Here is a 13,261-nt window from a genome sequence, read left to right on the forward strand (position 1 = left end):
AATGATCAAAATGGTGCTAGAGGTTGTGTGCATGAACGTCATGCAACAGATTGGTAAAATTAAGTCTCTTAGTTTTCCATAGGTATGGAGTAACATCACTTGTGTATTTTTATTTGGAATACACGTCAAGAAATAGAGGAGTATATTTCAACGTTCTTTTTTAGTCTGACCGAGGACCTTGGCGTCGCTGATAATGCCATACCCAGTTGCCCCTTGAGAATACTTAGGTGGACTTTCGCCTTGAATGGCTATGGAGTGTGTGGCGACGGTGCTCCCATAACCTTAATGTGAGAGCAATGAAAGGTTTCATGCCAGCAACATATTTTCAAATAGGCTATTGTGTGACTTAGCTGGGGTGTTGGATATGGCAATGCTCCCATCTACCACTCTTCGAGATGGTAGTATTTGTCGTTTTGATCATTGCTGCCCAAAGTGCACCGACTGCTTCCCAGAGTGTAGACAGCAGATGCAGCTCACTATATTACACAATGCAACATATTTGCAACGATTGTTTGTTCTAAAGTGATGTCGACTCCTTGTGTTGATGAACTCATCTTTTTTGTTTTTTTGTTCCCTGGTCACTTCTTCTACTTATTCTGCCTGCTCTTTCTCTCTCTCTATCTCACACACACACACACACACACACACACACACACACACACTCCATCTCTCTCTCTATCCTCCAACTCGTTCTATTCCATCCCTCTGCCTCTTCACAGCATCTACCCCACACCCACCCCACACTCATATAGTTCACCTCTTTGCATATTACGCTATTTGTTCTTTTCCATATTTTAGGTCGCTCAGATTGTCTTGGGAATACTATTTATTCTCTATCGGATTTTTCTCTATTGGGCAATAATGGTTCCGACCCCGGTGCCCAACTCAAGGATTTACAGAATGCACTGGTTCCGCAATCTGTCGGTAAGTCCCAGTTCATTGTCCAGAGCATGGCCTGGTTATAATTGAAGATATGAGACTGCTGGATTTTGTTTTGCTGCACATCTCATTGGTGTTTACTGCTGTTCCTCCAGAATGCAACTCTGATCTTTCGCATTCTTATTTTTAATGTTGGTTTGGGGAAACTCTAAATTAAAACATCTGGTTTCTGATACAATGAGAAGATAACTTTGCACAGACCAAAACCACTCGTACTGCATTGAAACTCATATACAAACCGATTTTTAAAGATTTTCTTAACCTTCTTGTGTCGCAATATTCTTCAGTATTAATTATGATCCGTAATTTGAATTCATCCACATGTTTTGAAAATCTGGCTCCCCGCGGTCATGTCCAGCTCGTTTATGCAATGTTCACTGTTATCCCTGTACCTTACCAGATTTCATTGGGTTTTTTTCGGCATTACCTCCGAAGTCACTCCACTCCTCCATTGCCATTCACTTTCCGCGAAGTGGAAAATGCCCCGTTGCACATTTTATCTTAAATATTCATTTCTGTTCACATTGGAAACACTGACCCCTATGTATCACAGGTTCACCCCGAATCGTTACAGCTTTGGGACCTGTTATATTGATGAAAAGGCGACGTCAACTCAAGTTGCTTCATCTTATTTGCAGCGATCAGCTCTCGCTCAATTTCCTTATTGCGTCCGTAACTTTTCAGTCTTGAAAAGCAGTTGAGAAATGTCCAGAAGAACTGAACTACAAACATAGACCCATGGCAGACAACTCTGGTCAAGCCTGTGAATGAAAAAATAAACAGAAAAATAAGGATATATAGTTTAGAGTAGTTGTTATTTTTTTTTGTGATGTGGAGATGCCGCCGTTGGACTGGGGAGGGCACGGTAAGAAGTCTCACAACACAAGGTTAAAGTACAACAGGTTTATTTGGTAGCACGAGCTTTCGGAGCTCTGCTCCCTCATCAGGTGAGTGGAGAGTTGGCTTCACAAACAGGGCGCATATATTGACACAGACTCAATTCCAAGATAATAGTTGGAATGCGAGTCTTTACAGGTAATCAAGTCTTTACAGGAACAGACAATGCGAGAGGAGAGGGCTAATGACAGGTTAAAGAGGTATGAATTGTCTCAAGCCAGGACAGTTCGTAGGAGTTTGCAATCCCAGGCCAAGTCGAGGGGGTTACACGGAGTGTGACATGAACACAAGATCTCGGTTGAGGCCGTCCTCATCTGTGCGGAACTTGGCTATCTGTTTCTGGTTGGCGATTCTGCGTTGTTGTGTGTCTTGAAGGCCGCCTTGAAAGAACGCTTACCCAAAGATCGGAGGCTGAATGCGCTTGACTGCTGAAGTTTTCCCGGACAGGAAGGGAACACTCCTGCCTGGTGATTGTCGAGCGGTGTCCGTTCATCTATTGTCATAGCGTCTGCATGATCTCCCCAATGTACCATGCCTTGGGACATCTTTTCCTGCAGCGTTATCAGGTAGACAACGTCGGCCATGTCCCATGAGTTACTTTTTTTGTGAACAAGTCATATCAAGTGAATGGACATTTATACTTTTCCTCCCAGGTAATCATTTGCGGGACCCTGTGGTCAATTATTGGAACTGGCAGAGACACAAGTCTTGTAAGTATACCCGTATTGCATTACTTTGAAACAGAACTTCACTGTGAGCAGTACTGCTTTAATGTTCATTCTGTCACCACACAATTACGCGGTGATTCGATAAAGATTCTTCATGATGGAATGTTCAGTGAAGTGATTGCAAAAATAAGGAGATAGATCTTTATGTTCAGTTAGAGTGTAAAATAAATGGTAGCGAATTGACATAGCTGACTTACACTTGCATATTTGTATATGGATAAAGGAACAAAATGAAATTTAGCGATGACAGTTTAAGTTTAATTGGACGCTTGGTGAAACGACCATTGGATTACGTGTGCATCGGTTAGCTCAGAGAAGTGCAAAGGCTCTGGAGCATTTGTAACACATGATTCCACGGCTGACACGGGAGCTAATTCTTCGAATCGGGGGATTTGCTATGTGTACAACTTGCCACATTCTGTAAAAATGCAATTTCCACGATTGTAAGTTCCAATTATTTTGCAATACGTATTGAAATAAATTTCCACCACTTTGGTCAATGCACCGAATGCAATTTTTAATATCCAAATAACCAATGCTTTAGTGAGAAATCATGATTAGCAGTTTTCTGAATAAATTGCTGCTTAATCTTCCCAGGTGACGACATGCCTGGTGGTAAATTTGTACAGTGGCTTTATGATGGTTCTGGATTTATTTCTTGTCGCCCGCCTTTGCATCTCAAGATATGTTTGTCCTGTAAAACAGGTGGATGCCTTCTGCTACTTTCCTGTAAGTATATAATAGAATCTGAATACACCGTAATAATTTGTAAATCAGCAGTTAGCCCTTCGCTTCATTTGACATAGACATACTGGCAATATTTAGCACTGAAGTAACTTTCTCCCGTGTTACTGTTCCACACCAACGTGCTTCCAACAAACAAGCTTAACCTAGCAACGGAATGTCAAACTAACTTAAAAAACTAAGAGGTTCAAAGAGCATTACCATGAGTCTCTGAATTGCCGATGCAGGGAGAGTACCATAACCACACACTTCACCTCGGAAAGGATGCATTGATTGATTTCAAACTTACGAATAATGCAATCTGGTTGATTGGCGAGGAGCTTATTTGAATAGATGAAATCAGAGGCAGGAGACACTGAGGAGATTTTCCTCAACCATTCCTACAGTTTTCACTGAAAGGAGCAAGCAAAAATGTTCGTCACGCGAATAACCCCAAACCAAAATCCTACCTCCCCTCCACCAAATACCAGAATGATTGGATGTTTTTTTTAAATCAGTGGCAAGCAGATATTTCTAATTTTGGAGTCACACAAAAAGGAGTCGACTTGCAGTAATCTGTACACATTTCTAAGTATCACTGTCACATCACCGTCCAGGATTTTGCTTGACAGAGAAATGTTCCCAGTCTCCTCATCTTGTTGTATTATTAAGCATTTTCTCCAAAATTCTCAAATCTGGATGAATTGTCTGGTGTTAATAAATCACCCCCCCCCTCACACCCTCCCCCCCCCAACCCTTTCCCCCCCCCCCCCCCCCCACCACCACCACCTCCCCCCCCGCATCAGTCATTGTTTCCATTCTCGGGTGTGTGATGCTGTGCACACTTTCTAAGATGCAAATCAATCAGGTTGGTAAATACATAAGCTCTGATTATATTTTATGGATGAAGTGAGCAGCAAGAACCCTTGTCTCAACTTCAGTGATCATTGAAACTCATTTTCTTGTGAACAAAGTAGTGAGTTCCCTTATTCATTGTGCTTACGAATAGTTGATACTCCGTGTTTGTTGGTTGAGAGGCAGAAAATACTCCAGGACACTTCCAAGCGACCCTCTGCTACTCTTAATGTTGTAATGTGTTCTTTGCAACAACCTCAGTCAGGAGAACTCATTCATTCAGGCCCCGATTTATCGTGATCATACTTGTGTACAGAAATCTTGGCTTGCACTCTGTTGTTGTACTGATGGAGTGCTGTTCTGTCACAGGTCCAGCTTTTGGATTAGATATTTGACTGTCCGCACATTCTGCCCCTGTCTGCACCCTAAATTGGACACTAATGGTCTCGTGAAATAAGGGAGCATCATCCCCGACCCCATTCAAAAATTGTCCTCAGAACATCCTTCCTGAAACAGATGCGCGAGGCATGGTCCGATTCCATGCTTTAGTTTCTTGCCATATGTAGATTACTTACGCATTTTTTTTCAACTGCACCATTAGCATCGGTTTAAATTAAGACTTCATTTTTTATAACGATCCTTGGGACATCGTTTTGGGTGCGATAATTTGCCAGTCATTCCATATGTCGGTGCAGAAGTTGATAGATCGAAAGCCTCAGCGTTGTTTACTGCAGTTGACCGTTAGGCTCGAGTATGGACTCACATCCATGAAATGGAGTGTAATGTGCCAATTTGTTATCGGATACTCGCTGTGTCTTTCAACTGCGCCTGGTGGTTCCACAAAGATCTTGAATCAATTAGACTTTTCTAACTTCTCCAAATCAAACACGGTCACATGTAAGGTGAAACAGTGCTGAGTTTGCAACTGATACGATAGTTGTTCACTCGGTATATGTTAACGAGTAGCGTTGGTGACTCCGGGGTGACATAAACAGAATAGAAAAAATGACAGAGCACGATCGAAAGCATTAATGCATAAATATTTAAAGACACGAACATTGAAAAGGGTCACGCAACATGATAATTTTTAAGTTTATTTAACCAGATTTCTGTACAGCAGGTTGGGCCATCGTTTCTTCCTGATTCATAATTGCCCCTTTAGAGGTTGCTTGTGAGCTGGCATTTAGGACTGGTCCAAAGTGCTGCAGGGGAGGAGTTCAGGGATTTCGACACAACAACAGTGAAGGAACGGCGCTATATTCCCAAGTTAGAATGTTGAGTGACTTGAAGGGAAACTTCCAGGTCGAGGTGTTTCTATGACTCTGCTTCCCTGGTCCTTACAGATTTCCATGGTTCTTATAGATGTTCGTGGTTGTGTGTTTGAAAGGTGCTGTCTCAGGCGCTTTGCTGCGTCCCTGCAGGGAAACTGCTCAAAGAGAATGTACAACAAATTGCTCCATTCTGCAATGTGCAGGCAACTCAAAAAAAATAGAACAGAATCATACAGTTGCTCTAGTGCAGAACGAGACAATTCAGCCCATTGATCCTGCACCAACAACAATCCCATCCAGGCCCATCCCAGTAACCGCACGTATTTAGCTTGCTCGGCCCCCTGACACGAAGCTGCAATTTAGCATGGCCAGTCAATCTAACCCGCACACGTTTGGAGTAGAGAAACCATGCTGTCCACATTGTTGCCAGAATTTCTGAATGAAGGTGGACATTGTTAAATCAAATATATCGGCTAAAAGTCTTTAAATTGTTTATTCTTCAACTGGAACATCTGGACAATTCTTCAGACAGCATTCCTCAAATATGGGATGTCCCTATAACCAGCAATGGGGATATTGAGGGGGCAGTGAATCTGAAGTCGAAGAGATTGTTAAAAATGTTCCAAAGTCATAGAACATATAACATTACAGCGCAGTACAGGCCCTTCGGCCCTCGATGTTGTGCCGACCTGTGAAACCAATCTCAAGCCCATCTAACCGATGCTATTCCAATATCATTCATAAGTCTGATTGGAAGAAAGATGCTTTGGAGATGAATTGAGTAAGGCATTTAAGATGCTGGGAGGCATTGAGGGACACGCTGGAGAACAGTAAGTTCCTCTAGCGTATTGATCGGTAACAAGCCGGCAGAGCTTTAAAACCACTCGTACCAACTATGTGAAAAATTCAGCTAATTTATTTCTCAGAGAAGTGCCTGGATTTTGAAGGTTCTGCTGAAGAAAAAATCAATTCAGCGTTCTGCTCACACAAATATTCTTCATCAGGGCTCGGAAAGGAACCTGAGAATGAAAACTTATCAAGGTTCTGGAGAAAGGAGTGGGGTGGATATATACGATGGGGATGACTCCGCCTTGGAGGTGACAATGCATGCGGGTGTCAGAAGCAGAAACGTACGAATAACAGGAATTGGCAATTAAATTGCTTCAGGGACAAGACGAAACTGAGTGGAAGTAGAGTCACGGCACATGGGTGTAAGTCATGATCCTGTGGTCAAAAATGTTTTGAGGTCTGTGGCTATACAGTTCAGAAGCATTCCCTCTTCAATTCCGGAGCCAATCAGCTCCCATAAAAGTTATATCATTGTTTATTATTATCGTACTGACGCTGCTAATGTTGTTTTCAGTAGGTTGAACAGTTAGTTAACTTCCATTCCGGTTCAAATAACAAACCTTGCATCCTCTTCTGGACACCTGACATTACATAATCTTCACAAATTTCCTGAGTCTGATTTTTTGACCCAGTGGCAAGACGGTGCCAACAACCTACAGTGATTCTAATAAGTTTGAAATATAGTGTCTAATTCTTTGAAAGACTGCAATGTCAAAAAGAAACAATAAAGTTTTCACAGAATTATTAGTTATTGAGAAATTTCATTCACATTGAAAATGAATGGTTACATTTCATGTCAGTTACTTTACTTTTAAGTGTATTCAATGTTTTGACATCAATTCGCAGCAAAATAATGAACCCACTGCTGAGGGCATCACCACTCAAACGGGGACACTTCAGGGTCCCGCCTGCAGCAACATGGCTCCGCCGGCACCCGTCGAGAACGGTTTCATTGGCAGAACAGCAGAGTGACCAGGGAGGGACTTAGTTGTCGTCGTGATTGCATTAGTCCATGAGTGCTTGATGCTTGGTGAATTCAGAAGGAAGTTAAACAGACTAAATAAAATTGGGTGATGGAATCCATCAATCCACTGGCTAATTCCACCTGTCAGAATTCTCTTTTATTCTACCACACCCAAGGTCTAGCTGAAACTCCTTTCTAACATCTCTCCCTCATCGATTCCCACCCATTTCCTGTCTATCACATTTTGCTCTTAATTCCACGACGTGTCCATGTTTAAAAACCTTGTCGGCCTTTTGGCTAAGATCAAGTGTAGTATGGAGAGGATGCTGCACTTGGCTGAGGTCATTAGGTTACATTGAAGCTTCATATGTTTCATATGAAGCAATTTTTAAAAGCGGCATCTCGGCCTTTTGGCTAAGATGCAAATGAGCCCAAGTTTTGGAGGAGGAACCTCCCCCTTCTCCAATCAGCTTGGCTCATGTAGATCGGGCCCAGGACAGGGTGGTTTGGTCGCTTGCCCTGTCTTTTCAGCCTGGATCGGAAATGTCTCAACTTGTTGAGACTCTAAATTGGATTTGATTTGATTGAATTGGAAAAGTATTAAAAAAAACCTTCATTAATTTTAAATTGTTTGCAGACGTCGTGAGGTTGAGGATGCAATGTATAAAAATAAATTCTCATTAGGGTTAGTTTAGTTTTATCCATAACCACCACCCCCACCCCCCCCCCAACCCCCAACCCCCATCCTTGGTAGTGTCGCCATGGAACATAATAACTACTTCTTTTTAGTTCTCCGTCAAGTATTCTCCAGTAAAGCATGTGGTAAAATATTCTTCACAAAAAATGTTGCAAAGTATTATGTCGGAAAATATGTGTTGAAGTATTATGTGGCAAAGTATACAGTAAGGTATCCTGCGGTAAATCAGTCTGCGGTAAACAGATGTGGTAAAGTATTATGTCATAAAATATGCGACAACATATGTCGTAAAGTAAGTGGTAAAATATTGTGTGGTTTTCTATTCAGTAAAATGTTATGTTGTCTCGTCGCCAACAAAACACGGCAATTGCTTACATGTTTGAAATAAACTAGTTTCAATTCCACGTGTGAATTGTTTCCTTCCATCTGTTCCTGGAATGCGCCTCTCCTCAATTTTGTAATGAAATGTGTTGGCCGTTTATTGTTTAAAAATGGTTATGAATTAACCCCGAGTTCTTGAGATGGAACCTCAGCCGTGTGTTATACCCCATGTCCTGAAGAGTGCTTCAAATTTTAACGGTATTGATTTCAGCATTAGGCAGTTTGGTGCTAACGTTTCCGTTTCGGAATCAATGTAAACGAGATCCAACAAACAGAAAATCACACGAAGTTACCTTTCATCCACATGCTCAAATGTTGCCTGGGGGTCCAAGGAATGACATTGAACTCCGAAAGCCAGCTCCGACACGAAAGAAATAAATAATTAATATGACTATACGCTCATCAGGAAAGTGTGGGAAGGTGAAATGTGGAACACATCAATGAACAAATTGGCTGTCAAGTCCCTTTATTATCCAAAATTACATTTAGCACAATTACACGGACTTTAGCTTTCTTCCTTTTAGGAAGGTAATAACAAACGTTCCCACAACCAAGGAAAATGCTTTCGATTTTTCACCCTATAAAAGTCATGTCTCTCCCTAATTAATATTACCTTCAATAGTCTATTGGCCAGAAACACGACAGTAGCAGCAATTGTCACATCGCCCTTTACGCAGATGGGACAAGTAGTTGGTTGGGTTCAACATGATTTATGAAGTTTTGATCAAAGGCAGGCAGCAGGTCTGCCAGTAATGGAAATGATCTGTAGAGGTAGGATTGAGAAGGAATGGATGAGTGGAGGATCTATTCTGAGATGCTGCAGAGCGCAGGGTAAAGTCAAACAGTGGAACCTCGGGTAGCAGCTCTGTCTCTGATAGTTAAACTGTTGGTTCAGCTCATTGTTAGGGTTTGATTTTATCTCCGTTTAGTCACTTGCCAATGAAACAATGAAAGTCTGCATTCTCCAGCTCCCCGAACGAAGGCTGAGTTTGAGACCTGCCAAAAAATGCCACCTTTTCACATCTCCGGCAAATTTCAGTAGCTTCACTCGATTTTGACAAACGTGTTGTCGATCTCCAGCTACCCTTCCTGTAAAAACTGGCGATTGATTGGCCTAGATCCACCTGTTTCACAGGGCAAGGTGAAAAAGTGTTTCCATAATAAACCATTTTAACACTATAGACAGCTCGATCAGAACAGTGTTCCTGCTTCTGCACTCACTGGAATAAAGGCGACAACATTCAAATTTGACGCCCATTTAAGCGTACAGAAAGCCTGAATTCTCCTCTTCAATCGGTACTGCTGACATTCCGAGGTTAATACAATTGTGGATGTTTCTCTGATTCGTATTTGTGAGAACAACAGAAACAAAAGCAAATGTAGCGCCTAGTGGCCTTATCGGCAGCTCCAATGCTTAGTGAGGCTCCACCTCATCTTTTCTCTAAGCTGAAGTTCCTGAATTAGCTTCATAAACTGTGCTGGGCAAACAGGTCAGCAGACATGATCGGTGTCTGCCATCTATGAGAGTAAAATTGGAGATCAATAAGCAGGTATATGTCATCTCCAAATGGAGATTAAGGCGCAGAAGCATTTTACCACTGTAAACAGAAGAAAAAGGACAACCACGTGCTATAAGACTGTTTGTTGGAACTGTATCATAATTCCTAATGAACTGCTGGGATAATGAATCTATACAGTTTGCACATAGATGGATACACAGAGAAACAGTATTGTTAATAGCTAATTTTCAAGTAAATTATGATAGTTTTCGCAACAGCATAACTGCCACAATGGTCGGTGAAATTATAATTCCAGCAAATCAAGATATCAGAGAAGCCAATTTGCCATATACACAATGAGGATGAAATTCCAAAACAAAAAAAGGAATTAGTAAGTTATTTTGGAACAATAAAATATACAATTGGAGACTCTGGAGAGAATTCTGAGCTTATAATTTCACAACAGAAGATGGAGCTGCGCTAACTGACAGCAGAAATTGGTCCAGTTAACAAGAAAGGGTACAGAGATAAAGTGACCCTTGTGCATGACTCTGAACATGAGCAAAGTTGAGAAAGCGTGCAAATTGACAGCTTCTCTTTGGCAAAGTATGTGTGCAGCTCAACCATCTGAAAATGAGTAGTTATTTTCGATGCTTTAGGGCTCTGAATAACAAAAGAACTGATTGGATTTAGCTGGTGCTGGAACTCATAGCAATAGGTTAACAGTTAATAATGGTATCTTGCCATGTTCACGTCTTGTTCAATTTGTAAATGTTATGCAAAATCATTTGTTATAGTTAATCTGTGTTGTCAAATAATTTGTTTTAATAACAGCTTCCCAGTTTGTAAGTATAATTGCGCCTGGAGCGAAATATTATATCCTCATTTTAATGAGATAATAACAAATAGTTGCGGTTTAAACTAACCTCATTATATAACTTGGGGCTTCTGATCCGTACTCTAACAGTGGTCACTGCAAAAAAATACAATACCAACATGTTCCACCATTTCAGTCACTGTCGTTGTAAGCACTTGTTTTGTGAAATAATCTAATTGACGTAAGGCAACTATACTTAACTAACACGTTTTGGGTGAATTGCGACAGAACTCAGGCAAAAATAGATTTAATGATTGATGAGAATGTACACACTTCAGGAAAGGAGTTGTACAGGTAACGGATGGAGCATTTGAATGAAAGTCTTGCATTGCTAAATGTATTAATCCCCCACCCCCCACCGCCAGAGCATGTGATTGGCTCAATAGAGAAAATTACATCGAGCTCGCATTCTTGCTTACCAGGTGGTCTCATCGCCATCCTCGCCCCACACCCCCCACCATCCCTGAAGTACAAATAAAATAGCTTTCTGAACCCGAAATGGAAGGCACTAGTTAGACCCCAGCTGCAGTAATATGTAGAGGCTTGATGCCACACTATGGGAAGCATGCGGTCTCTTTGGAAAGAGTGCAGAAGAGAAACAAGAATTGCTCCAGGGATGAGAACCTTCGGTGATGAAGATAGGTTGGAGAGAAGACTATGATGAGATTTGATAGAGTTGTTCAAAATTAGGAGGGACCGAGAAAGCCTGTGCAGGAAGGAACTGTTCCCGATTGTAAAATAATCAAGAACGAGAGGGCACATTTGTAACGTACTTCCAAAAGAACCAAACATGATGTGACAAAAATCTTTTTCCAAACAGTGAGTAGTTCGGGTCTGAAATTCCCTGCGTAAAAGTGTAGTGGAGGCAGTTTGATTAGTCGGACAGAAACAATACGCAGGGGCATAGGAAAAGACAGGGGAATGGGACTACGTCATCATCCTCGTTTGGAGAGCTGGTGCAGAAACGAAGGGCCGCTTAGACTCCTTCTGCACCGTAATAATTTCGAAATTCTGCAAATCCATGAAAATTAATTTGTAGCTTCCCGCTTTCACTTTGTGCAACAGAATTTGTGTCATTTTCAGAAAATTGAGAGGCCAGTGAAAAAAACTGATGGCTGGACCAGTGGGGATGGGGTTGGCGGGGCGGGGTTGAGGGGGGTGGAGTGTAAGGGACCATATGTCACATCAAGTGCCACTGGGAATGGATGAGTCCGAGGTGGCCGTTTAAGGAATTAAGCAGAGAAGCCAAAATGAGGGAGACAGTCTGCAGAAGATAGAAGATAGAAAGTGGAGAAGGCGGGGATATTTCTCGCCATGAACCTTTGCGTGACATATTGAAATTCACACAAGCTCTTGCAAGGTTGAGGAAAAGGATGTGGAAGCATTCTTCATTTTATTTGAAATGTAGCCAAACAGATGAAGTCGCCCAAAGACCTCTGGACGTTGCTCTTACCGAGTAGACTGGTCGGTAGAGCTATGAAGTATATGAATTGTTTTGAGATGTGTATCTGGATTTTGGTGCAGCAAACAAAGCAAATGAGTTGATTTCTGATGCATACAGGCAGAAATTCGGACACAAGGAAACAGACTGAACTGAGCTATATTGAATTCGACAGGATAACGCAAAGTAATTCACTTCTTCAGTAGTCAGTAGCAATGTTCAGACCAGCCAATAAAGGGGGCTCTGCAGCATCAGCACCCCAGGAGCCCGGATAGCTCAGTCGGTAGAGCATCAGACTTTTAATCTGAGGGTCCAGGGTCCATAATCCATGTTCGGGCGATGCTTTCAAATCTCCATTTTCAAACGAGTCGCACACTTTCATGTGCCGAATGAGCCACTAGTCATTTCATGTTTGCCCCCTACATTCAAACGTGGATGAATTCCAATCCAATGTTGCACCACTTGGTTCTCAGCCTTGGATACTATGGCGTTTCAAGTGCTCTTCATCGTGAATAATGCTATCCCAGATCCCACAAAGAATGCATCATGATTCACTTAAGATGTTACTTTCAAGTGTAACGTCCTTTTCCGTTCCAGCTGTTTGAATTTATATTGAATGTCATTATGAGGTTTTGAATTCCATCCAGACCCATTGAGCGTGGCTTTTTAAGATGGTCTTTATGCTGTCCCAACAAAGCTCTTACAGATGACGCAATTGTATCCATGGTACTCAAGTTTCACATTAATTTCATTCAGTAATGTTTGCACAATTCATGTTGAACCTTTCCAGGCACTGCGATGCTTTGTAAAACAATTGCTTTCAAGAATAGATTGAGAGTTATTTTCATTGACAAATTTGTATTGTCAGAGGCAATTGAATCCTCCATGACTGCCTAAAATTTCAAAACGAAAGGGTGGGCTCTATCGTCACTATGAACAATATCACCCATTCCCTCACTGTTGTTGGCTTCAAGTGCGGGAACTTCCTTCCCAAAAGTACCATAAGAGCAGCTACACTACATGCACTGCAGCGAATTTAAAAATGTCTTCTGAAGATGAGTATGGTGTGCTGGTTTGCCCATGAATTCGGAATGGTTGCTACCTCTCCCAAGTGTAGGTAACGAAGTCATCAGAATGTTG

At 41.7% G+C, this 13,261-nt stretch overlaps 1 non-coding gene across 1 annotated transcript; it reads left to right on the plus strand.

The window, feature by feature from the left end:
* The first annotated feature begins 12,386 nt into the window (after nt 1-12,386).
* trnak-uuu (transfer RNA lysine (anticodon UUU)) lies at nt 12,387-12,460 on the plus strand. The gene has a single exon. It is a non-coding gene; the product is annotated as a tRNA-Lys (tRNA).
* Nucleotides 12,461-13,261: the final 801 nt, after the last annotated feature.

The sequence above is a fragment of the Mustelus asterias genome, chromosome 16, assembly GCF_964213995.1.
Source record: "Mustelus asterias chromosome 16, sMusAst1.hap1.1, whole genome shotgun sequence".
Classification (NCBI taxonomy): Eukaryota; Metazoa; Chordata; class Chondrichthyes; order Carcharhiniformes; family Triakidae; genus Mustelus; species Mustelus asterias.